Here is a 26,875-nt window from a genome sequence, read left to right as displayed (position 1 = left end):
GTTTCACTGTCTTATTATTCAAGTAATTGATTTTATATATAGTAAAGAAATATATATTTGTACAACCTCTGGGGCCAGATTATCTTAAATGAGACATATTTCCTGTGTTCTTGGAAGCTAAGCAGGCTTATGTCTAGTTAGTACTTGGATAGGAGACCCAAAAAATTAATTTTTATTTTTAAAGCAGAGTCTCACTGTATAGCTCAGGCTGTCCTGGAACTCATTATATAAATCAGGCTGATGTCAAACTCACAGAGATCCTCCTGCCTCTGCCAATTGCTGAGATTAAAGCTCTGTTGTCACCATGCCCATAAAACAAACAAACAAACAAAAGACTTTTAAGTAAGGAATTTTATTTCATCATTTTCTATTTGGTATGTCAACTTTTATCAACTATTTTTTTAAAGAAAGCCCCCAAACAGAAGGGAATCATTATATCTTGACTTCTTTTTCAAAAATTTTTCTCAGTGGGTTCCCTTTGTCACAGGCAAGCCTCAGGACCACATTTTTGTGCAAACTGCCTTCCTCTTTTCTAAACCTTTTCCAAGCTGGAGCCTCTGTGACTTCTTGGTGCGATTTATGCATTCATTATAAATACTTCCCAGCTATTTTACGTCATGCTTTACCTAAGATTATGCTCTTGTTGTTTTATCAACTTTGTCACTTTGCCAAATACAGAAATTAAATGACTAGACATTTAGCTGGAATTTATGATTTCAAAGTGATATGACCAGAGTTGACTCCATTTTCTCATTAATTATCTTTATGATGTAAGTGAGCTGAGGCTATAATCTTCATTTGGCAAACAGAGAAACAACAAAGACTCCAAATGATTTGTAAAAGTAATTTACCCATGGTTCATAGCTAGTAATTAATAATGGAAAAAATAGAACACTTGCTTTCCTAATATTCAATTTTGTGTGGTGGGGATATTAGTGGTCACAATAATGTTAATGATTACACTGACGTACTCCATCTTTATAACTTTTGATAAGATTCCTATCCTCTTTTTCAAAAATATTTACTTCTACAGGAACACAGATAATTTGATTTATTTTAAATAAAGGTCTTCCTTCCTGCTGACACATCAATATAACACTATTTAACATTAACCTTTCCTCTTTGTTTCTCTCCAAGATCTCCTTTAATAAATATCACCATATAAAATATATTAAAATCGTTAAAAGTCCCACAGTCTTGACACATTCAGACATTAAAATTCCATCTCTTTAAAGAAATCAAAGTCCCTTTAACATTAAAAAATCTCTTTCAAAGTTCAAAGTTTGTCAACTATGGGCTTCTGTAAAAGCAAAATAAATACTTCTTTATTCCAAAAGCGAGTAACCAGGGCAGAGACACAAATCTAAACATAGTAAAACCAACTCAGTGTTCAATGTTTGGGATTTGCTCAAGGTCTTCTGGGATGTTCTGAAGGGCCTGCCACAGAACACCTAGCTTATCTCCTTTGTTAAGTGTGGCTCCACTGCACCACCTCTGCTGTCTGGCAGTAATCCAGTCATACTGGCATCTCCAAAATACTGGGATCTCCTGCTGTAACTGATCTGCACTTTCTCAGTAACCTCCTTTGGGCTCTTTTCATGGTTCTGAGCCTCAGCTTCTCTGCATGACCCGTTCAATTCTGGAGCTTCAACTGATATGAAGGGTGCACTTTCACTAGAAGACTCTTCTGGTCTCTCCCACCGCCAAACCTCAATGATCCCCTTGTTTCCCCTTCACAAAACCAGTACCCCCAGAGTGACTCTTAAACTAGTAAGTTAAGTTGCTAGAACAATGTACAACATTGGCTGATTCTGGACCACAGCTTCTGTGTGCTACCCCTGAGGAAATACTCCCAGAATATTAAACCTCAATGATGCTCGTCTCTTCTCAATCACTGGAAATTTCTCAGTTCCAGCTAATCAGCATCATTTGTCCCAGTAAAGATTTCACTTCAGTGTTGCTAGTCTCTTTTTAGTTGTGGATGATTCTTTAGCCCCAGCTGACCAGAAGCACAAATTCTTAGTTCAAAATAGTAAATGGCTCCAATTGAGCCTTTAATCTTCCTTCTGAACACTTCAAGCCATGCCTCCATCAGCTGCGCTGTTTTCCCCATTGTCTCCCAAGCTCCAGCAGTGCTGCCCAGGGAACTTTCAACGTGCAATGGCTTTTTAACCCTAAGTTTCACAGTCCTTCCACATTCCTACCAGAAACAGCCTGATTAGGTCTTTTACAACCAATGCCTCAGTCCTGGTACCAATTACTATCCTAGTTAGGTTTATTGTTGCTGGGATGAGTTATCATGGCCAGAAGTAACTTGGAGATGAAAAGGTTTATTTGGCTTGCATATCCTGAATCATAGTCCCTTGATGGAAACCAAGGAAGTAACTCAAACTGATAGGAACCTGGAGGCAGAAACCATGGAGGAGTGCTGCATACAGACTTGCTCCTCATGATTTGCTCAGCCTGCCTTCATAAAGAACCCAGGGCCACCATCCCTGGGGTGGCGCCACCCACAATAGACTAGGCTATTCCATATAAATCCCTGATTAAGGAAATGTACATCAGGGTGCCTACAACCAAAACTTATGGAGGCATTTGCTCCGTTGAGGTCCCCCCTCTGAGATGACTCTAGATGGTGTCAAGTTGACATAAAACTTGCCAGAACACTCCTTTTGAGCCACTCCCACCCTTTATATTTCTTACTATGTTTCCCTTAAGAAGTTTGTGTTTGCTCTGATTAAAAATAAGTAAACAAATAAACAAGTTCATTAAATAAAGCAAGAATTTTCAGTAGATTATTAATGAATCATGAGAGAATTTATTTTGAATGATGATGAGTCCCTTCCGAGAAGGGAATTTGATTTCTTGTGCAGTTCCCAAAATTGCTTCTGAAACTTGCTAATTAAGGTTCAGTCATGATTGTATGTAGTGGCAGGCCTTGTTTCCACAGGTCTAAATGAACATTAACCACACATTGATGTAAATAATGCATATGCATAATGCCAGAAGCTCACCATAATAGTAAAGTGTATTTGTGTATTTTAAGAAACATTTATTCTTGGACAGCTATAGAATTTTCAACCTTGAACCAGAGGTATTATAGGAAGAATAAATTAATTGGAGACACAAATCTGGGAGTTAGGTTGATTTGCTTGTCCCTTTATAGCAATTCCAAATTTAAAATTTGAATAATTTATTATATAAAATTTATAATTATTATATTTACAAAAAGGAACATTATAATTTATTATAAAATTTTGTTCACAGATAGAAAGCCATAATTTTGCAATAAGGCTGAATGCGATCTAAAATTCATTCCTTATTTCAATTTGGCTCATGGTACCAGACTGCAGCTAGCTTGATTATGTTCTCTATAGTCATCCAAAACCCAGGTAATTAGCCTTTTCTGCCTATTTCCCCTATATGTAAATCTTCCGGTATATTTTTGGGGCTTGCCTTCATTGTGGTCAATTAATGCCTATTGTATTGTTTTCATTATTTCAGTCTTTTTAAAGCACATTGATTTATTTTTCCATTTTATTACAGTGTCATTTCTTCTAATTTTTTAGCTGCATCAAGACTTTATTTTCATAGTGTCTTCCCATATAATATCTGCTCTGATGGTACGCTTAGAGGATCCAATGCCTTATTCCACTGTGACTGACAGAAATAAGTGATATATTATATCCCAAGCCCAGCATGTAATAGTTTAATAAGTATTCACTGCAAATGATATCTATATAATTATTTCATGTATAAATTATGTATGTGACATCTTTACAGTTTAGAACGTTGGTCTCTGTGTCAGCATTTAATTTAAGAATGATGTTTCCAGGCAAATTTCTAGGATATTTCCACTATCATATGGACTAAGATGTTGGAGCACCTGTAAAGGTACTGTTTCTGAAGACAGCTGTGGCTGGCTCATGCCTGTATCTGAGCACTCGGGAGGTTGAGACAGGAGGATCACTTCAAGTTTAGGGCCAGTGCTGGCTACAGTGTGAGTCAGGCTGGGTTGGATGAGGAAGGCTCTGCCTCAAAAAGTGACCTTTCAGAATTTATTAGAATTCACAGGTTAAGAATGATTATATTTAAAAGTGCAGAAACTGCCCTGTGGTGGTAGTGCGCACCTTTAAACCCAGCACTCGGAAGGCAAAGACAGGTCGATCTCTGTGAGTTTGAGGCCAGCCTGGCCTACAGTTTCCTGAGTTCCAGGATAGGCACAAAGCTACACAGAGAAACCCTGTTTCGGGGAAAAAAATAAAAAGATACAGAAACTACCTGTTGCAGATGCGATGCTGCCTGTGACAGAGACTCTAGTATCTTTCTTTTTTTAATAAAAATTTTAAAATTCATTTTACATACTAATCACAGATCTCCTTCTTCCCTCCTCCTGTCCCTTCAACCTCCTCCATAACCCACCCACCCCCATTCCCACCTACAAGAAGGTAAGTCAGCAGAGCCTGTTAAATTCAGTAGTGGCAGGTCCAACCATGCCCCCCATTCAAGGTTGCAGAGCTGGAACAGGGATGAACTGGGAGAGCAATGAAAGAGATACCATGATAGGGGGAGACATCATGGGGATAGAGATAAACCGTGTGCTAGGGAAGTTGCCAGTATCGTTCTTCTGCCTCCTGATTTCTCATGTTTCCTGTCATTGTGTTTACCTTCCATGTTTAATCGGTTGTTCATGTGAGCAGCACTGTGTGGCATAAGCCAGTACATTGCCCGTTCTGGTTTGATTATGTCAGGTGTTAAGGACTCAGTTTTGGATGTTCTTTTTTGGGCTTTTCCCCATGCCTGTTCCTCTATCCCCTCTCCTCTCTTGCGTCACAACTTCTTGAAAGGCTAATTCTAAACCACCCAGCTAAACGACTGAGTGGCTGTTCTGTCTTCATTAATTTTGTGAGATATAACATTTTTTCTTCCTCATTTTACAAAGTTTGAGGGTAACTTCTTAAATGTCAATAGGTAATTTCTATTTAGATAGTAACTAATAACTTACTTTTAAAACTAATTTTTTAATAAATTTTGGCACTATTTCTATCTTTGTAGAGAGTATGTGGATTAATACTAACCAAATATATGATCTCCCAGGCAAATGTAATGGAAGTACAGGCATGTATATTTATAAGATAGTGAGCCACGTGGGAGTAAACCTGGAAATTTTTAGACTTCATCTGGAATACTGATTTTTATAACATGGAAAGGCCACTTTTAATACCTTTTCAAATGATCACATCAATATAAGTGTTGCACTTAGGATTAGGTAGTTTTATGTGCTGGTCCAATCAGCATTCTTTTATGAAAGTTCTGCATAAATGCTCTTACGCTTATAAGATGTTAATATGTATAACCTGTCCTGCTTGCTTCTTGTTCTTCATTGTCTTTTGGAGCGATAGGAAATATGTTTAAGCAGAAGAATATAGACATGCACATGTAGATATTTTGAGTGCTCTTTTGAAATGCTGAATTGACTAGAAAAATTATACATTTGGTTACCAGAAAAGTAAGTGTGTTTTTTCACAAGTAATATCATCATTCCAAATTGTATTGCTGTTGATGTGAGGATAGTATCTGAGCAGAAATCCTGCATCACAAGAAAAACAAAAAAGACAATGAAAATGTAACTTTTTTCTTTTTTCATGTAAAAATAGTCTGCATTTGTAATTTTAAATTTATGTTTTAGAGATGAGCACTTGCAAAATTTTGAAACCATTATACAAGAAAGGCAAAATATGGAATTTTAACTGGCCTGATTTTCAAGTCAACTGAACATTAAGTACCTTTTTAATGGTCTTATTTGCTGGGAAGAGCACCATTACAATAGTCTGCTTTTACAGCCCATATCAAATATGAACAGGCGTCGCTTATTACAAAGTTTGTACTTGGGGAGACATTTTCACAGTTTTACCCCTCGTTTCTTGGAATTAGTCTTTAATGATATAATTTGCCAAAATGAGTTGTTGCTCAAACTTTCTGATTGTTTTGTGGTGAAAATCTAATCCAGCAGCTATATTTAAAAAGCCGTGCAAATTGGTAAGGAAAGGTCTATTGAAACCACTAACACGTTAGTAACTGTAGGAAAATGCCACAGAAAGTAGCCCATGCAAACCTTGGTGGCCTAGGATTGTTGTTGTTGTTTTGTTTTGTTTTTTCTCCCTCACATATGAAATTTAGAGGTTTGGTGATTGCAAGCATGTGATTTATTATTATCATTATTGTCATCTCAAGAAACGAGGAATGACTATAACTGTAAACTTCATGTAAGATAAAGTTGGAGTGTCATGCCTCCCTGCTGTCAGCCTTATTAAGAGACTCTTTGTGTGTTGAACTCAGCGCTGGTGTTGGAGAAACCATACCTGTGAGAGCCAGGGGAGGCTTTCTCTTCACTGTGGCTTCATTAAGCTTGGGTCACATTTTCCCTCTGCTTCTGTCTTATTCCAGTCTAGCTGAAACTCCCAGCACAGTAGGTCTAATACAGAATGGTGCCATTGCCTGAAGATTGATTGAAACTCAAAGTGTCTCAGAGTTGCTGACGCTCACTCAACCATTTTATTGAAGATAAGGTAAATAAAATAGATTGCCATGTGAGAATTCTCTGAAATCAAATGAAATAATTTGGCAGGTTTAAGCCCATGAAAAAGGATAAGAAGTGAGATCGAATACGTTTTGTGTTCAGTGTAAGAAAGGATAAGTATTCCTGTTAATATTTGACCTATAAAATTCACTTTGTCCATACAATAAAATTGCTAAATGAAATTATGAGTTATGATGCTACTTTGATATTAAATGAATCATCAGTAAAAGTTTAGTAGTGAAAAAACTTTTAAGACAACAATATTTTGAGGAAATTCTCTTCTTTCTCTTTCTATAACAGTTAAATGCATGGATCAGTAGTCTCAGAGAATTTAATAATCACCACAAATGGAAAGATTTTCCAAAGTGCACTTCAGAATTTTAAGATTCCATATAGCTGTAATTGTTGGCCACTACTGAAAGATAATCCTAAAGTTGAGACTTTTATCCGTTAATAAAGATTATGTGTTCACATTAGGAAGCTTCTTTTGGGAAACATCCTGTGATGTTTTTGTTTCGATATGTGTTTCACATATTGTTTGTTTTGAGAAGAGAAACATTCTTTTCAAAGAATAATACAAAAAATTGTTTGTAATAACATCTGAAAATTTTATGGGATAGGCAATTGTTAGAATCACTTTAGTATCTGAAATCCTATGAAATGCTAATAGTAGCATTTAATATATGTGGTGATTTGATTGACATACGCCCATTGGTCTTAGGCCTGTGATTGCCTGATCTCTCCAGTTATTTGCACTATTTAGGTAGACTTAAAGGGTATGGCCTTGCTGGACAGTGTGTGTCAGTGATGACAGGCATTGAGGTTTCAAAAGTGTCCCATTTCTGGTTATTTCTCTCTGTTTCTTGTTGGTGGTTTGAAATGTGAGCCTTGGCTCTCTGCTTTGAGGCACTGTGACTGCCTGCTGTCATGCTTTCCTATCATGATTGTGATGTACTATTATACCTCTGGAAACATATCCCCAAATAAACCTGTGAGCTGCCATAGGCACAGTGTTTTATTACAGCAATAGAAAACTTACTAAAAGTTTGTGCTGGGAAGTGGGCTATTGCTGTGACAGACATGGCTGTGGGATTTTTTGGAAGGATGTGGAAGACTGGACTTTATACTAGACAATCAGGAGAACAATGTAAGTAGGGCTTAATGGATTGTGCTGAGTTCTAGATGGACTGTGAGGCCAGGACGAGGGGTTCCCAAAGGGAACAGCATTAGCAACTGGTCTGTAGATTCTTCTTGTGATATTTTGGCAAAGAATGTTGCTGCTTTTGGCTATTGCCCTGGTCTGATTAAAGAAAACACTCATAGAGGAAAGCAATAAAAGCTTTTTGTTAGAAAAGCTCTGTACTATCAAGTTGAAAGAGGATTTTTATATCCCCCCACCCTCATACTTTCTGTTATGTTTTCTTTAAATTTAAAAGCAATTTTAGTTTTACCATTCTTAACTGTGTGCAGTTGTTATAAAGTTTTGCTAATCCACATACTCATTTTGTCTATCACATAATGGTTAATGGTAACTGTCTACTATATGCATAAAATGGATTTTTCTTGTATGTAGCGATCCAAATTATCCATCAGTTCTCATAACCAATAACTGGTTGTCATAACTATTTAAATAATTCTGGCATCACTTATATGCACAAACATACATTATCTTCTCATATGTATAATGAGTCATCTTTGTGTAGGGGCATTGTGCGATGTATACATATATGTAGGTACATGTGTCCATGGAAGAATTCAGGAGGCCATCCTCTATATTCTCTGCTTTGTCACCCGAGACAGAGTCTTTCACTGAAGCTCTTTACTTCTTTCAGCTGGGCTAGTTGGTCTGTAAGTGACTGGGATCCAGCTGAGCACTGGAGTTACAGGTACAGATATTTGTATCCAGGGCAGGAAATATGGGAGGATAGAGGGAGTTGTCAGTTAGCTGCTGAGATCCACCTGTTTCTACTGCCCTATGATGGTTTGAATGAAAATGGCCTCCAAAGGGAGTGGCACTATGAGGAAATGTGGCCTTGTTGGATTAGGTGTGGTCTTGTTGGAGGAAGTATGTCATTGTGGAGATGGGCTTTGAAGAGTTCAATATGTTCAAGTTATGCCCAATGAGACAGACTACTTCCTGTTGCCTGTGAGTCAAGATGTAAGAATCCTCAGCTTCTTCTCCAGCACCATGTCTGCCATGTTGATAAAGGACTAAACCTCTGAAACTGTCAGCAAGGCCCCACAATTATGTTTTTGTTTATAAGAGTTCCCATGGTCATAGTGTCTCTTCATAACAACAGGAACCCTAACTAAAACACACCTTTAGTCAGCTAATTTCCTAACACCACACTGAGCCATCTTAAAGAAATCATTGACACTTCTTTTTCCCCATTTACATTTCATCACTGTTAACAGTCAAGAGTAACTGGTCCTTGACAGTGACTTTGACTCTTTCTCTCCTATAGGATTCCATTAATCTTAGGGTTCCTGTGTCTCTAATAATATGTGAATGGACTAAGAACAGATATATTTTACATTCTTTTCAGAGAAAACTGAAATAATACTGTAGTTTAATTTATATGATGGAGTAGAAAATATTTGTTAAATATTTTCACATTTTAGCCTCTGAATGTTTTTTAGTGTTATATATGTATTTCTTTCTTATTGGTCAGCATATATCAAAACAACTCTATCCAGATCTTTTATCTTCTTGTAAACTCCAAACATTTATTTCTTTAAGATTGAGTATAAATTTGCCTGCAGTTATAAATCACATGTTAATTAATCTTATGCTTAAAATCAGGGGAGGGTGACACTGGACTGTAAAATTATTCCTATTGCAGGAGGTGTTCAGGAATATTCTGAACCATGAATGAGAGTATTTGTAGCATTGTAGACACATAAATGATCAAGATTCTATTCTCTGGATATGTACCATTCTCTATGCCTTATTTCATTCTAAATATGTACTAAATAGTATTTAAAAATAATACTCATATCTTTATACTGTTGTATATTTTATTGTCATTACTGACATTCTTTAAACAGTCTGGTTTCCAATTAATGATAATCATAGCTAATGTACCTGAAGATAAATTTATTACTAGATACTCTTCCAAGTGATCCTTTGGATACTTGTCACCATTGCTAACTTCAATTTAGGATGAAAAGGTTGCTCTCAGCAGAGTGACAAAATCTGCTAGTGTCACATAACTAAGGAGTGGTTAAGCCAGGCCATGAACCAGACAATCTGCTGGAGAGGCCCAGCACTCTCCCTTATGGGGCTACCAAGCATCTTAAAGCTAGCATAATATAAATGAAGTAATTTATGAGTTACACTATACACTGAAAAGTAAATTCCTATACTTTCAAATATAAAAAATGGACTGAAAATGAAAATATCTCTGAAAATTCATTAACACTGATAGTTGGTAAGAAATATTTAAATTTAGTCAATTGAACATGATGCCTTTGTAATTACTTTAGATATTTTTTTAGTAAACTGTGTATTCTGAAACTGTATCTTTGTTTTCACACTACATTTATATATCATGTGGATGTATTAGGGATGAAATAACTTCATTCTTTATTCTTAACATATATACACATATTACAGATGTCATGTGCATTTCTGTCAGTTAGATATATATAGCTAGATAAATATATAATATATCTCTCTTTTTCTTTACTAGTAGAGTCCTCATATTGCTAAGATATAGCTCATTATTATTCATGGCACAAACTTCATAGATCCTGGCATTATCTTTATTCCAAGGGATAGATGTTGACTAGCTAAAATCAGCTATGATAGTTCTATTACCTTAGAAGTAATTGGCTTCCTTATATTAAGTTAAAAAATACCAAAATGTTAAATAACTTCATAAAACTTACATAAACAAATTATTTTATTATTTAATATTTTACCGTAAGAACTTCTTCCCACTTGACTAACAGAGATAGTGTCTTTCTTTTTCATTTATTCTTTTTATGAATTAGATGTTTTGGTATTGAAGCTATATTCTTTCAAATATACTCATTCCAGTTATTAAAGAGTAGAATGCAAATTTCACTTTCAATTTGGTGAGACCTCTGTTTACATAGTACTTACAGAAGGTGATTGACCATTTAATAGGGGAAGCCAAGATGGAAGTTTGTCTTCCAGGAAGTCAGACAGGTCATCAAAAGTATAGGAATGCAGTTTCAATGTCATTGTCACCTGTAAATAATACAAAGAAATTTGCTTATTGCATAATACTAAATCACTTTCAGGGTGGTATAGATATGTCCATGTTTCCCAAGTTCAAGTTCTTGCTGAATTATGAAGTTGGCAATTAAATACATAGATTTATGTTTCTTGATAATGCAATAACAAGTCAACATATTTAACATTGGGTGTGAAAATGATTAAATAATATTACAAATGAAAAAAATAATATTTAAGTGAATAATGTAGACTATACCCTATTTTAGGAACATGAATTATTTATTCATAAGAGTAACTCTCTATACTGAAATGTTATCATTGTTTACTTGGAGGTGGTAGGGTATTACATAACCGATGCTTTCTTATTTTTTCAGTCAGTGATTTTCTATATGACCCAAACTTTATTCATTATGTATCTATTCAAAAGAAATATTTTCCACTCAGTTTTCAACAGTTTCACTTGTCTGGCTAGAGAGTTTACTCTATATACAATTAGGTCACTGTGATCAATCCATCAATCCTCATAATACCAATACAGTATGTCCTAGCTTATGCATCTGCTCAAGATTTTAAGATCTATAAATGCAATGATATGTTATGTTTCTTATGTTAAAATTCTTTAGACAGTGTCTTAGTTAAGGTTTTTATTGCTGTGAAGAGACACTATGACCACAGCAACTCTTTTTGTTTTGTTTTGTTTTGTTTTTTAGAGACAGGGTTTCTCTGTGTAGCTTTGTGCCTTTCCTGGAACTCACTTGGTAGCCCCTGTTGGCCTCAAACTCACAGAGATCAGCCTTGCTCTGCCTCCTGAGTGCTTGGATTAAAGGCCTGCACCACCACCACCCAGCCACAGCAACTCTTATAAGGGAAAATATTTAATTGAGTTGGCACCTTACAGTTTCAGAGGTTTAGTCCATTACCATCATGGCAGGGAGCATGGCAGCCTGCTGACAGACAAGGTGCTGGCTACAACTTGATCAGAAGGCAACTGGAAGTGGACTTTTAGGTGTTACACTGAGCCTGAGCATTGGAGACCTCAAAGCCCATGCTCACCATGACACACTTCCTCCAATAAGGTGATACCTACTAAAACAATGCCACAGATCCTAATAGTGCCACTCCCTTTGGGGGCCATTTTCTTTCAAATCATCTCAGATGCTTTTATCTTTTAATGTTTGTGAACATTTCACATTATAAGTTAGGAATTGAATGACTTCCCTTTTAGAATTGTAATTCATAAAATCAGGAATGTATTTCTTCCTTTGCATCATATAACTTAGAATTTGTCCTAAAATGGGGCAGACTACATGAAGTGCTTTTAAACACAGGAGACAAAAATCTACATTATGGATGAGTTAAGTAACTTTTAATTTTTTTTCTATATATTTGTGAATTTCTTTTTTAATAAATATTTTTATTTTATAATTAATTTAATTTTACATGTCAGCCACAGATTCCCCTGTCTTGCCTCCTCCCACATGTCTACAATGAATTATGATCATGTCTTCCTCATTTCTCCCTCAAACTCTGCCCAAGTTCTCTACAAGATACTCTCTCCCAACTTCAAGTTTTTTCTCAAGCAACTTTTAAAACAAATATTCCCTTATTGTCTTTTGCTTATATTAAAGCAAATTCTCAGACATATAAGATATATAACTGAATTAATATAAGCTGTAGTGACTGACATGTCTAGATAAGATTTTATGAAGTGGTTATGTCATTTTCCCCACTTATACAATAACCATAAATGTGACAGCTAAATATAGATGCTGCATGAGTCATAATCTCTGCTGTTCTTTATATTGTTGTGAACTGGAAGATTCTAAACAAAACTAAAAATATTTAGATATACAGTTTCAATGAAAATCCTACCAACTTCATTTATACATTAAAAATGCAAGAAAAGGTTTTGGAATTTTGTAATTAAAATGAGGTGAGGTTTAGTCAGAAAGATTTGTTTGTTTGTTTGTTTTTCATGAGTTTGAAAACAAGCTCTGCAAGTACAAATTCTTCCTTCCTATTTTCAGAACTCCCATTGGTGAATCTTTGTTCTCAAAATTATTTTCAGACTTGAGTAAGTTTATTTTCAGAAGTTCAAATCTGTGCTCAACTGGCATATGATTTAATCAAAAGAGATTTTTACAGTAAATTTCTAAGAACCTTCCAAAATGTTACAATGTGTAACTCTGTACAATAGTCTTCTAATTGCCAGTGTAATTGAGAAGAATCTCTTAAGAATATTATTACCCAGAAAGAAGAACTTTCTGCCATGAGTTTATCACATTCAAAGTTTGATTAACAACTCAAGGAATGAATATTCCCCATGAAATTTATTTGTATACATTCTCTGTGCATTTATGCTGTAATTTTTAGTCTACAATTGGAGGTAAATAATATGGTACCAGTATCAACTCATTATTGTGCACATTATTTTATAAGTTGAATATATTATCAAAAGCCTATATAAACAAGCCCCTGAAAAAAAAATCAGCCACATAGTTACTTCTTTTTAATTTTACCTGAAAAATTGTGATTCCCATAATGGTTTAACAATATTTATTAACTGCCCTCTCGAATGTTTTGTTTTTGAACCATCTGTCTTTTGCAAATGAGTTTGAATATTCTTTAAGAATCTCTGCATTATAGATAGTTGTGGAGCATGCATTTGAACATACAAAAATATGAATCCCTCAGAAATGGTAGTTTAAACTGTGACAATCTAACCATGGTTACTGCTTCCAAAGGAAATTCCATAAGAGGAATCTCAGCACATTCTTCATATTGAGCCACAACAGGATCTGAGAATCTTCCACAGAAAGCAGAAGTCTACAAATTGGACAGTCTCTGAAATGTATTCTCATACTTGAGACTGGAACATCCTTCTGAATTTGAAGAACAGTGCCTTTTTAAAATTCGCTTGTGAATGAACACATTTTAGGGAACTATGAGCTTCCCTTCAAAGAGCTGACACAGCCATGGGCTTAGAGCCAGATAAAACATGTTCCTTGGTCTTATAAAGCCAAAGGTAAAGGAACTCAACAACCTGGATAGCGTGGGAGAGAAGGCTGAGCTCAAAATGAACACAGCCTAGTTTAGAGAGAAGTGTAGCCATATGGAAGTCTGGGTAGATGATCTACTTCCATTGCCTCAGTCAAAAATGATGGAATAATAGCTACATATTGGTGCAAGGTGAAAAATTCGTGATATTTTGTTGCAAATCAACAGGTTTATAATAGGACTATGAAAAGCTGGGATGAAATCTGGAGTACTTATTGCTGAGTAATTGTCACAGAGACTGTTGGCTTGGATTTTGAAGGAAAAACATGAGTTGTTAGAAAGCTATATTGCATGACTGTGACGAATGCTGCACACAAGAAAGAAAGTATGATTGAAGGCAACTAACTTCACATCAAGGAGTTCGACAAGTGATTCAGAAATAATTATTAAAGAACATGTTGTTTTAAAGGAACCTAATAAAAAGCACTGTGGGATGCTTGTAGTGTCCTCCTTAACTTAAGTGTGAAAATAAAGAATGGCTCTTGTCTTAGTTTGGAATTTTATTGCTGTGAAAAGACACCATGACTCCAGCAACTCTTACACAGGAAAACTTTTAATTGGAGCTGGCTCACAGTATCAGAGGTTTAGTCCATTATAGCCACAGTGCAACATGGTGGAGAGCAGGCAAACATGGTGCTGGAGAAGGAGCTGAGAGTTCTACATCTTGATCCACACTTGACAGGAAGTAATCTGAAACACTGGGGGTGGCTTGAGCACATATGAGAACTCAAAACCCACCTCCTCAATGACATATTTCTTCCATCAGGGCCACACCTACTCCAACAAAGCCACACCTTCAAATAGTGCCACTCCCTATGTGCTTATGGGTGCAACTACATTCAAATTACCACAGCTCTATATCAATACTCCTGAAGCCACCAGCAAAATTGTGGCATTTCTTCCTTGACCAACATTTTGCCTGTGTGGCATCCTTGTTTTTTGCAGGAAACCTAATTTCATTCTTCTTATTTCCTTGACCTGGCCTGGTACCTCTCTCTTAGAAATCAGATTACACCCACCCTCTATTCTTTTGAATATTATGCCTTTCCGCTAAAATATTTGGACAGTTTTTTTGTTTAGTTTTTGGTCAGTTTTTATGACCCATTGTGCTTGCTTAATTACTGCTATACTTCTCTTATTTAAAGTATAGCATATTAAAGTAGAATATTTAATAACCGATTCTCCAATAAACAATGATGAAACCATGATGTTTTATTCTATTATCATTTTTTTGCTCTAGGTTTTATTATAATTGTATGGAGTATTTTTATAGTTTAATGATTTATAAGTATAAAGATTAAAATAAATGAAGTGATTATTTAACAGCATGTTAAATATGAATAGTACAGTACAATTTACATAATTACAGATTGGTGTGTCTGCTTCAAGGGTTTTGAAATTCTTATTGTAGGATTGTTTGTTCTTGATATTGTAATGTAAGTGTCTGAGGATTTATGGTGATAAAAAGTACACTGCAGGAAACGAAATGGCATGTACTCTCATTTTCAAAGCCCTTTAGTGTGGGTTTATACTTTTTTATACTTACATAGCTTTTATATTTATTTATTTTCATTTTATCTTTGTTGGTGTTTTGCTAGCATGGTTGTCTGTGCACCCCGTGTGTGCAGTGGCTGTGGAGGCCAGAAGAAGGCGACATATCCCTGGGAATCACAGATGGTTGTTAGACACGATGTGGGTGCTGGGAATGAACCTTGGTCCTCAAAAAATGAAATCAGTGCTCTTAACAACTAAACCACCACTGCATTATCACTTAGTTACATTTTAAATTCTAATATTTAATCGCCTTGGGAATAGTACATGTGTGGTGAGGTGCTACTCAATGTTGGATTGAAAAAAATAAATGAAATGTGTCAATTTTCCTAAAAGTAACATTCCTTTAATGTTATACATGAAGTTGTAATTCTTTTCTGAAAAACATGCTTGAAGTGCTTTGTTTTTTTCTCAAAATAAATGGTAGAGCTATTACTACATTTCTTCTTCATTGATACTAGTTAAAACTTCCTCTTATCCTTCCCAATCCTTAAAAAAGTAGTTCCAATTATTTCTATAACATTCTTAAAAACAGAACACAAGAGTTGAAATCACTCTGTATTCAGAGAACAGATTTCACATATTGTCAAATAGTAAGCTATCTAATACGTACTTTATCTTTAAATGGTTTAAATTAATTTTAGTATGCCCTTTTAGTCTTGATACTTTTAAAAATTGTTAATACTGTTAGTATGGGAATAAAAAATAAAATATGCTTGACCTCATTTGGCTTTTTTGATGTGTAGTCATTTAAAAGGTTTGTAAGACGTTTAATTACCAAATAGTATGATCATTATTCATCTCATCAGTTGATATAACGTCAACTGAATTGCCTCCCTAGAGTGCACTATGCTTCACAGATCAATAGATTAACCAAGAGCTTGAAGGAAAGCTTTAAGCATTCATTGAAAAGGAAAAAAAAAAAACTACACCCCTCTTAGAAATGGCTTATGTAGACATTATATCTGTTTCATAAGTATTTTATTTACTTCTATGAATAAATCTCCCTATAATAGTGTTTTAAAGTATCACATCTTCCCTGCTTAGATTAAATTATAGCATTAATCAGATATCTTTTATTCAAATGGATTGGAGAACTCAGTAACATCAGAATGCAGAGGTAGATCTCAATTAAATTTTTTTGAGACCCATCTTGAATTATTTTTGTCTGAAACACTTCTCTTGATGTTCTAAACAAATTCCATAAAATAATCCTCATAAAAATATTGTTTTATGTCATATGCAGCTCTCAATGATTTATGAGAAAATTGTTACAATAAGAAATTTACAACTAGATTGTATTCTCACCATTGCTGACCAAATCTCATTGAAATGCAATTAATAATTTAAAAAAATTGAAATTTATTGTGTTTGCTATCTGAAAGGACTTCTAGTCACTTTACACATATTAACCCATTTAATATCTAGCCACCATTCTGACGTGTGGCCGATGCTCTTCTCATTTTCAAAATTGAGTTTCATAACTTCCCAAGGTCACATATCCTGGACCATGTTGTTGTACCTTAACCACTTAGACATTCTGGTCCTCAAGCATAAGAAAGTGGTAAAAATATCTTCACTTAGATTAATGTTTGTCTAAATAAAGTTAAACTAGTTATCACTTTCAGCTGTAGCCTTCATTCATTGATATTTGAAAATGCAATTTACATATTAAAGTAATAAGATGTTCGATGTTCTATTAGATCAGTTAAAGAGTACCAGATCAGGGTTTCATGTTATCCCTCTTACAATCTGTCTGCCAATTACAGTTTCATGTTTCATAGATTCTGTTGCATCAAACTCTTAGATCAGAATGGACTGTATTAGTTACAGCATAGCAAAAGCTTGAACATCAGCACATGTGACTTTATTTCCTTTGTCCCCAGGTACTTCAGGGTTTATGTGATGTAGACCAGATGAATGGCGTGCATACAGATGGTATATTTTTCATAGCTGAGAATTTTTAACCTAAGGAAGTCTATAATTATTAAAGAAAATAAGCAAGATTTTCTTTTGTTCTAGAAATATACCATGCCCTAACTTGCCTACATCAAACACAGTACTAATGAATATACCAAGTGAAAATTCGGTAGTCTATGTTATGGTGCACATAGCAAGAACAAGAGTCACATAGGTAGGACTTCTCTATCTCCTAATTCTGCATTCTGATTGGTCTTATTTTTTCCATGCAATATTACTGAAAACTTAGAATTTATGATGAGATACTTTTTTGTTTAGTTTTATAGTATAAAAGGATTTGGTTAGGCTAAAGTCAAGTGTTCCATGATCAAATCCCTTTCTGGAGGAACTATGGAGAATCTGTTTCCCAGTTACATACTTCCAGAGTATGTCCACATCCTGAGGCTTGTGAGTATCTTCATTTTTCTGTGATGACAATGACTGGTTTCTCATATAATGTATAAATATGAAATTGGTCTTTTCAATCCATCATTGGCAATTAAGGCTTTATGTGATTTTTTTTGGATCATCCATGATAGCTTCCCCATTTTGAAGTCAGATGATTTATAACTTAATTAAATATATAACTTTAATTTCCCATTTTGATGTAATGAAATTTCCCCACAGTTAAGAGATAGTTGTCTCCATGGGGACATGATGCTGCTTATTTATGTGCTTTTTAATTATTGGTGAACTTTCATGGATTGACTACTTTGTTGGACATTCTTATTAATCTGATTAACTGAACGATGGGAATATTACCAGTAGTCTCATCTTCAAAAAAGGCTAATATTCTCTCCCCAAGTAACTCTCACCTGTCAGAAACACCTCAAAAAAGAGTGGCTCTAGGAAGGGAAGTTACTCATTCTATGCTGGAATTTTGTTGGGTTTGATATTGTGCAAATATTATGCAGGTAACTCCACATGATGTCAGTTCATGAGTGGAGTTTAACAAAACTCCATTTAACCATTTAACAAAACTCTTCCCCATCCTCTTTTTCTTACATTCTTTCTGCTTTTTCTTCCATATCATTTCCTGAGTCTGTGTGGTGGGGTTGGGATTAATATAAATGTCCTGTTTAGGGCTGAGCACTCAATTTCTTTTTCTCAGCACTTTGAGTTATGCCTCTCTTCTCTGACTGCTAGAAGTTAGAAAAAATAAGTTTCTTTAAACATGGTTGAGAACAGTTCAGGTTGATGGTTATAAATATAAATATGAAGAGGCAACTTTGTGAGAATGACCATTTAACAAAATAATGATAACATGTTCTTCTCTTGGACCAGTCTAATCTAAAATTCCCATCAGGACTGCAACATCAAACATGGAAGCTCCTACCTTACAGCAGGCGTCACATCTTATCTAAAAGTGGTTGGCTATCTTACAGCAATCATGCAGCTATTCTATCAGTGGACATATCATTCCTAGAAGGTCCATATTTTAGTAAGAAGGATTAGCACTAGTTAAGACCCTTGACTGTTTTGCTTTTTTCCAACCAGTCTTTTCATAGCACCTTTTGCCACTATGACCAAAGGAGGAAGTTTTTCTGAGAAGGTTCATGTTAGTTTCTCAAATTTCTTCATCCAAATTGTGGTAACTTTAGCAATGAAGTTTTCTTAATTAGAGTTTCTATTGCTGTGAAAACATACCATGACCAGGGTAACTCTTATAAAGGAAGACATTAACTGGGGCTGGCTTACAGTTCAGAGGTTTAGTCCATTTTCATTATGACAGGAAGCATGGTGGCGTGCAGGCAGACATGGTGTTGGAGAAGGAGATGAGAGTTCTACATCTTGATCCTCAGGCAGCTGGAAGTGATTCACACTAGGCCTAGCTTGAGCTTCTGAGACCTCAAAGCCCACCACAGTAACCTACTTCCTCCAACAAAGCCACACATACTCCAGCAAGACCACACCTCCTAATAGTACCACTCCCTATGAACCTATGGAGCCATTTTACAGGGATCTTAGCATATTGTTATACAGCATGCATGACTATGGGCAATGCAAATAGCCTGTGCTATTCTGGAGACCTTCAGGGCTTTTTTGATTATTAAATCCTAGGAATATATTCAAGTCCTTATACTCCAGTTTTCATTTAGTAATCTATGTTCTTTGGAAACAATGTGGCTCACTTATGCAGAGTAAATCTTCAAACTTTTTATCCTTATTTTAAAATGTTTTTAAAAATTCTTGTAAATAATAAAACACTTCCCACTGAAATTAGCCAAACCCAGTACACACACACACACACGCGCGCACACACACACACACACACACACACACACACACACATATATACATTTTAAAAATTCAAACTTTTTTTTCAGTTTCATTTTATGTCAGCATAAAAGGAAGTAGGCCTTCACAGGCTCCTTTTTGCATCCTTTATTTTGATGACCCACTGCAAGTCCACCTCTTTCTCACTCCTCTGCCCATCCCTATGCAATCTTTTAAGCCACAGGATAACCCCCATGTTTCACATCACATGTATTCTATTACTACAATTCCTGGATTTCAGATGGATTGTGAAATAGTAGGCTTCCATATGGCTTTTTGTATAACCTTACTTGGGGTTAACCCTCCCTGTGCCTCCTGGTTTCCCCGCTCAATTCTTTCACCCCCAATTGTCTACTTTCAGATTCATATAATCTGCTTAATCCTTGCCATTCATGTGCTCGCCCAAAAGTCCTTTCCTGGTTCCTAGCTAATACTTTTGCTCCAGGTGAAAGGCAAACAATAGTCTTGAGGTTGGGACGTTCATATGACAGAAAACAAGGCATTAGACTTTCTGATACTGAGTTATCGCACCCACTGACTTACTGGAAATGGTTTTCTGGTCTTTTTAAGTGGCAGTCAGGAGAGTTTGCAATCGTATTGTGGATGGGGGAGCAGCATGAGGAGGAAAACATAGATAGTACACCTGCCTTCATATGCTCATCCCTAAGAGACAACATCTCCTTTGGTTTGAAAGGGGCAAAGAAAAAAAAATGTGAGAAATGCCAGTCTACTGCTGACCAAAAGGAGCCTGGTCAATTCTCCCCACTTTACCCCAAGCATCCATTCTTTCCTTTCCGGAGACATCTCTATTTGCTTCTAGTCTTTATTATCAATCTGGAGGGTTTTACCAGATTAATCCACTATAGTCAAAACTATTAAAAGATAATTATCACTTGAAATTGTACAATTTAGAGTTGTGTTAATATTTGATCTTGTGTATTTTAAATATTATGTTTATAATAATAATTCCACAATTTATTTGGGGTTTCAAATTTTCAAGAACAAATTCAAGTGAAAATCTTGCTTCACTTATGGCTCATGAAATGTATGGATTTCAACTAGTATTTTAATAGAAATGTAATATGCTAGAATTAATAGATCAGAGTAGAATAACATGGACTGAAATAGAATTAAAATAGCATTGAGTGGAGCAGAGCAAGATTAAATCACTACAAAATGCACTTGAACCATTGTGGATGAATTTTCTGTGAAATTTCTATTTCGGTTATTATGAATTTTCAATAGCAAGGCCATTTTTGATTTTTTACTGTAGGATATGGTCAAAGTAGCTTACAAAGACATGAGTATATGTAAGAAAACAGCATTATCTCTATAAATTGAGTTTAATGTTTTATTTTTTCTAGTGAGAAATACAACTACAAACTGTCCCATGAAATCTGACCCTCAGCTGAGCTTTCTAACACTGAGGAAGCTCTCTTATATGTAGTTCATCTACTTGATTCTCTCAGGCAGCATGATGAGTATAAGGCACAAAGAACCTGCAGTGTTAGGATTGCCTAAGCCATCTGGACTGGGCAGTTTTCATATAAACCCATGTGATATGGTGTTATAAACTTCAATATACTTTTGAATAAAATGATTGTGCACTTTTGATGAAATCTAAAGATATGTGTCTTATATAAGCTTAGCACTGGCACATAGATGGTGCTTTAGAGACATTTGATTCATAAGAGTCTACAGGTGATCATGTGGTGAGTTTGGAAAGAAACTCTGAGAGTAGTTGATAGGTCTCCCTAATCAATAAAGCACTTTATAAATAATGATTTCTCTGCACTGTTACTATTAATACTTCACTATCTTCCTACTCTATTAGGGAAATAGAATAATGTTGCTTTTCATCCTTTATAATTTTTATATACATTGTTTCTTGTTTAATTGCTCTTATATGCTGTTGTGTTTAGATGGAAAAATTATTTGGCAATAATGAATAAAACCTTCATACATGCTAGCAATTGCCACAAAATCATGATGGCATTTTTATCAGCCTGGTATATATGGCTCATCTTCTAACAGGAAGCAAAGCCAGTACTGATCACTAGTGCAGTTTTGTAGTAGCTTTTCTTCAAACTGCAATGTTTAATTCTTTAAATTTCCCTTCTGGGAATTTTATAGGCAATCCCCTGGAGATTTACTAGAGAATGGAGGCAAAGTGGAGCTGTTAAAGCAAGAAACAGATAAAAATTAGTTAGCTCACTTAACTAATTTAATTTTCATGAGCACCTACTTTACAGAAAAGAGCCTTGAACATCATCAATTTTAAGTACCACCAAAGCACACACAACTAGTAAGTGTTTCAGTAATATTAAAACTTTCTATTATCTTGCTTCTAATTTTCTAGTATTTTCATTAATCTCTATTATTCAACCACTTTTAATTGATATAACCATAGAATCAAAATGAATGCCAGTGAAGAGCACTTTCTTTTGTTGTTGTCAAGAGTAGTATCACAAAAGTGACACAAGGCAGACATAAGCCATTTTCAAAAGTATTAATTTTTTGAACTTTTCATGATGTATACAATGGATCTTGGTCATATCCACCCCTCCAACTTCTGTAGTGAATCAGCCCTCCCCAGTCCCACTTCCTTCCTAAGATTATGGCCTCCTTTTTAGATTCTTTATTTAATATTATTTATTAACCCACTGAGTCTAGTTAATGCTACATATATGTACATGGATACAGATGCTGTCTTCTGAACATGATGTGGCCCTTGAGCACATGAGCTCACAGAAGCTTTCCTGCACAAGATCATGCCCACTAAATATTCTAGTGCTGAAAGAAGGGGGATTTCCACTAGCTCAACATAACATCCCAATTAGAAATTAGAAATACAGAGACAAACAAGGTACACAGAAGTGAGAGCATATGCTGCTGGTCTCCTTTCCCAAGAAAGACATTCTGAAAGGTGGTGAGGTGTGACAAAGAACATTATATTCTGCAACCGTAAATGTCACATCATTTTTCATATGGTTTCTTCATTGAAAATATTCTCTAAAGAAGCTGAAGAGATGGCTCAATGGTCGTGAGAAATTAACTGATCATATAGAGGATGTAGAATTTGTTCTCAGTGCCCACATGTCAACTTATAACTGCTTATAACTCTTGTCCCCAAAGATCTAACACTTTCCCTGTCTCCTGCATAGATATGGTGCTTAAAGTATGAACCATGCTCGTACACATAAGCATGAATTTAAAAAAACATTAAAAACCCATCTATGATATTAAAGAGATGTTTCAGCTCTTAAGCGCAATGGCTAAACCCCATTTCCAATCCCAACACCCAATCTGCAGCTCAGAATTATGTATAATACCTGCTCCAGAAGATCTTACACCCTCTTCTGTTCTCCTCAGTGACCCCACACACACACACACACACACACACACACACACACACACACGCACACACGATGCACTTGCAAGGAGGCAAAACACCTGTACCCAAATATTACAATTTTTAAAATATATTTTTTAAAAAGGTGAAGGCACAAAAAAGCTAGTCTGAGACCAGCGTGGGCTTTCAGGATGAAATTATCTCAGTCAGTCAATCAATCAATCAATCAATCAATCTCCACTCTACTTAATCAGGAATTGTGCAACAAAGTAATTCTTTTTGCAACAGAATCTGTTAACTTGTTTCACTTTCTCCATAACAAAGGAATGATAGAGGTTCAAGAACAGAATTATAATTTGTGTCATGTCTATGTATACTGATAGAATTGTAGTGATGTGCACAAAACAAAAATCAATTATAAGGAGCATTGTTTTCAGGTTATTTGTGGTGGTGTTTCATTTTTTATTTCTCAGATTTTTACTGTGCTTCCTGAATTATTTTATTAGTTAAGATGAATATCATCGGAATTTGCCAGAATCATTCCCTATGTAACCTCACTTTATAAAGCTCAACATTTATACCAGTTTTTGTGGTATATTCTATTGGGGAAGTCACCTCTTCCAGCCTTAGCTTTATTCAGTTTCCAGGATTTAATTGTGTATTTGAGGCCTCCTGGGCATTTCCTGCACAATTTGTCATGTCCTGAAAACATTCATACAATAACAGTATGTGTACTGAGCAGGTTCCATTTAGGGATCCATATGCACAGACATATACATATGCAGTGACAATTAGTGAATATTGAGAGAGACCATGTATTTTAAGGAGAGCAGGGAGTAGTTTATGACACCATTTTGAGGGAAGAAAGGGAAAGAAGAAATGTTTTAATTATTTTAGAATCTCAAAAATTTTAAAAACTGTTTATAGTTGATTTTCCTATTGTGTACAAAGATTCAACATTAAAACACACATTTTCTATTAAGTCTCAATATCCATTAGGTTTATATCTTTCCAATTTTATACAAAGAGAATCTGAAACAAAGAGAAGAACATGTAAGAAATGTACATATTTTTCATTGTTATGGGCTGTGTTTGAACTCATATCTTCCTAATTGTAGAAATCTAATTTGTAAGGGATGTATTATACTGTATTAATTTACAATATATGTTTAAATGTGTGTGTAATAGAGAGATACAGAGACAGAGACAAAGAGATAGAGAGAACTATTTATTTTGAGATTTTCAGACAAGTAGATAATGAATCTGGATTATATTTACCCATTTCTATGCTCTCCTACTCCAGCTGCCTTCAGATCTGTTCTCCAGAGCAGAACATATCTGCTCTTCAACTTTATGTCTTCTTTAAACAATATTTATTTTAATAAATTAGTGTTGCCCATAGACACATGAGTGTGAGGTCATCCACTGGACCATGTGCAACCTACCAGGGGCCAATCCCTCAAAGTAAAGTCTCTCTTCCAGCTACTGTCAATGGCCAAAAGCTACAAAAATGAGGAGGAATCCTGAGTTGCTTCACACCAATCCATGCAAAGAAAAATATTAAAAAATAGCCATTGTCATTCCTAAAAAATAATTTTATGAGCATAAAAATTAATGACCTTTTATAATGGGGAAGAGGTTCTTTGGTAGATTTTAGGCAAGTCAAATATATTTGGTTATTGCATATTGTATGACTAATTAAAATTAACTTCTGAATGTTCTTGTTCACATGGCACTTATTTCTAGTACCAAATATGCCAATTTTGAGAATTTGAGGGTATATTTCACACCATCTGTGGGGCATACTCCCACGTGAGTGTAATCACATCAGAGTCTCTCTCCATGCAATACAATCCATTATCTATTTTAATTTTACAACAAATATTTTCAAAGTGGAATGGTTCCCATTACTGGAGGTTAGACTCTAATTTGAGTTTAACTGCTTCCAACTAAAATAAGCTCAGCAGTACGCTGCCTTTGTGATACCCTTAAACATTGTGAAATTGTCTTTCCCATTGGTTTTATGCACAGAGAAAACCATTCATTTCAAAGTGCAGAAGAATTGAATTTTATATCTATTACGAGTTTAAAAGAGAGGGGGATGCATAATAGATTTATATATGACACAAATGTAACCAGGGAAAGAATGGATGGCTAAGAAGTGCTCTAACCAGAAAAAGGAAATCATTCTAAGCAAGACACAATGATTTGTTCCCCAAAGATATAGCATTGAAAAAGGAGCCACCTTCCAATTTTTCAGTTTATTCAATTGCTCATATCTAGGAGGAATAATTCTTATCCTACTGACCATTCAAAAGGATTTCATTTCAGCATTATTTCTTGCGAGTCAGTTTTCTTTAAACAATATGAAATATTACATTGCTTATAGTTTTCCTCCCAGGAATAAAAGTAATCTAAAACTTTTACATTGTTTTGCTTTTGTTTAGTTTCAATTTTGATTTAGAATTTCATTGGAAAGCAAAGACTAAAGTTCTTTTGGTTTTTGAGAGATTCCTGCTGGAAGTTCTATGGCAGACTGAGTTTTCTCTAATTTTTTCCTATAAAATGAGCAAACTCCATACTTTCAAGTTTTAAAATTCTGTCAATTCATATTCCTATCAATATTTTGGAGCAAAGGTTCTTTCTATATCACCATATGTTAGAATTTCCAAAGGAAAATGTTTCGATTTTGGCCACCTCATAGTCTGTCCCGTAGAATTTGTAGCCGGAATCTTCTGTCATTGTTACATTCTCCTCTTTAAACTTAGAGGTCTAAATCCTGATTCTCCCAGCATTCCCTTTGGCTGCCCTTTTCCCTCAGCATCTCTTTGAACAGTGTTGCTTTTTTATCCTCTTCCCTGCCTCTTCACTTCCTATATCATGGTTATCCCAGTTTTTCTTTTTCTGCTCAGTTTCCTTTGAACTTGCCTGAGATGACTTGTGCATGGTCTTTGTATTTCTCTTAGGCCTCTCATCCATAGATTTTTGCTAAGCTGTTGCTGACTGAGTCTTACCTGTCTTGCAGTGCAGGTGCTCACATTTCTTTCACGTATATAAGATGTGCCTGTTTACACCATATTACCTACTAACAATCATTAGAAGACAGGAAGCAATTCTTTTGGGTCACTGCTGTTTTCCAAAACAAGGTTTAATTAGTAATCTTAGTATTAGAATTATGCTACATATCTATCATTTTTATCAGTATATATGAAATAAAGCTTTTTTAAAAAAGTCTTCATTTTGCTGGTTTTATTTTATTTTATTTGTGTGTGTGTGTGTGTGTGTGTGTGTGTGTGTGTGTGTGTGTTTGTATGTGTGCTGGAAATCATTTTCCACAAATTACAATTCTCCTAGGCAACAAGGTATACATTTGCACAGAAATCTTCTATTTATTCAATAGTATGCACTTGTAGCTTTAATTAATGTTAGCAATTTGAATACTGGTACATAATGTAGTCTATAAAGTCCTCATTTAATATGAGATCAATCTTCATACTTACGGGGCTCCAAACACTGGAGAATATAGGAGTTATAGAAGTTATAGATGTTCTTTTTCTGTAGGAGCTTTACCAATCAATCATCTGGAATGTAAATTCACATATCAAAGCACATAATTCCGTATATTTCTCCATATATCTTATTGTTGCCTTTGTACATTTTATTGAAATAATTAAACATTTTCCTCTCAAGAAAGTATAAGGTATAAACAAAACTTACATCATTTTCCTGAGTCACACAGTAATTTTAAAAATATGCTACCATATGTGAAAAAAATACTAATTAATAATTGAGACAGATCATTTCAAGTTCTATTGATTTTTAAGGAAATTTTCCAAATATGCAAGTTCATATTTACTTTTACATATTCCATCTAAAATGTTGTAGAATTTTGTAT

The 26,875-nt window shown here is 35.0% G+C and overlaps 1 protein-coding gene across 2 annotated transcripts in view; it reads left to right on the top strand.

The window, feature by feature from the left end:
* Positions 1–26,875, top strand: part of Foxp2 (forkhead box P2) — a 531,866-nt gene that overhangs the window by 187,671 nt on the left and 317,320 nt on the right. The window lies entirely within an intron of this gene.

The sequence above is a fragment of the Onychomys torridus genome, chromosome 3 (assembly GCF_903995425.1).
Source record: "Onychomys torridus chromosome 3, mOncTor1.1, whole genome shotgun sequence".
NCBI classification, from domain to species: Eukaryota; Metazoa; Chordata; class Mammalia; order Rodentia; family Cricetidae; genus Onychomys; species Onychomys torridus.
Note: the sequence above shows the minus strand (reverse complement) of the source record. Positions and strands in the feature narration are given on the sequence as shown.